This window comes from Oncorhynchus nerka, linkage group LG12, assembly GCF_034236695.1.
Source record: "Oncorhynchus nerka isolate Pitt River linkage group LG12, Oner_Uvic_2.0, whole genome shotgun sequence".
NCBI lineage: Eukaryota > Metazoa > Chordata > Actinopteri > Salmoniformes > Salmonidae > Oncorhynchus > Oncorhynchus nerka.
In genome coordinates, this window is record NC_088407.1 from 5,944,752 (window position 1) to 5,946,398 (window position 1,647).

Below are 1,647 nucleotides of genomic sequence, written 5' to 3' on the forward strand. Positions count from 1 at the left end.
TATGTTTATCAGAAACTAGTCCACGTTCAGGACTATGTTTATCAGAAACTAGTCCACATCCAGGACTATGTTTATCAGAAAATAGTCCACATTCCAGGACTATGTTTATCAGAAACTAGTCCACATTCAGGACTATGTTTATCAGAAAGTAGTCCACATCCAGGACTATGTTTATCAGAAACTAGTCCACATTCAGGACTACATTTATCAGAAACTAGTCCACAAGCAGGACTATGTTTATCAGAAACTAGTCCACATCCAGGACTATGTTTATCAGAAACTAGTCCACATTCAGGACTATGTTTATCAGAAACTAGTCCACATGCAGGACTATGTTTATCAGAAACTAGTCCACATCCAGGACTATGTTTATCAGAAACTAGTCCACATCCAGGACTATATTTATCAGAAACTAGTCCACATTCAGGACTATGTTTATCAGAAACTAGTCCACAATCAGGACTATGTTTATCAGAAACTAGTCCACATCAGGACTATGTTTATCAGAAACTAGTCCACATCCAGGACTATGTTTATCAGAAACTAGTCCACATCCAGGACTATGTTTATCATAAACTAGTCCACTCAGGACTATGTTTATCAGAAACTAGTCCACATCCAGGACTATGTTTATCAGAAACTAGTCCACATCAGGACTATGTTTATCAGAAACTAGTCCACGTCCAGGACTATGTTTATCAGAACTAGTCCACATCCAGGACTATGTTTATCAGAAACTAGTCCACGTCCAGGACTATGTTTATCAGAAACTAGTCCACATTCAGGACTATGTTTATCAGAAACTAGTCCACAATCAGGACTATGTTTATCAGAAACTAGTCCACATCCAGGACTATATTTATCAGAAACTAGTCCATTTCCTGCTACTACATGTTATTGTTCTCTTTCTAGCGTCCTTTTAAAACATGGCTTCCTTCACACAACAAGAAATGTAGCTTTTATGAAAATATCATCACTCCCCTCCTGTATCATATTACTGTATGTGTGTGCCTACTTTCCTTAGTGTGTGTGTGTGTGTGTGTGTGTGTGTGTGTGCATGCCTACTTTCCTTAGTGTGTGTGTGTGTGTGTGTGTGTGTATGCCTACTTTCCTTAGTGTGTGTGTGTGTGTGTGTGTGTGTGTGTGCATGCCTGCTTTCCTTAGTGTGTGTGTGTGTGTGTGTGCATGCCTGCTTTCCTTAGTGTGTGTGTGTGTGTGTGTGTGTGTGTGTGTGTGTGCATGCCTACTTTCCTTAGTGTGTGTGTGTGCATGCCTACTTTCCTTAGTGTGTGTGTGTGCATGCCTGCTTTCCTTAGTGTGTGTGTGTGTGTGTGTGTGTGTGTGTGTGCATGCCTGCTTTCCTTAGTGTGTGTGTGTGTGTGCATGCCTGCTTTCCTTAGTGTGTGTGTGTGTGTGCATGCCTACTTTCCTTAGTGTGTGTGTGTGTGTGCATGCCTACTTTCCTTAGTGTGTGTGTGTGTGTGTGTGTGTGTGTGCATGCCTACTTTCCTTAGTGTGTGTGTGTGTGTGTGTGTGTGCATGCCTGCTTTCCTTAGTGTGTGTGTGTGTGTGTGCCTACTTTCCTTAGTTTGTGTGTGTGTGTGTGTGTGTGTGCATGCCTGCTTTCCTTAGTGTGTGTGTGTGTGT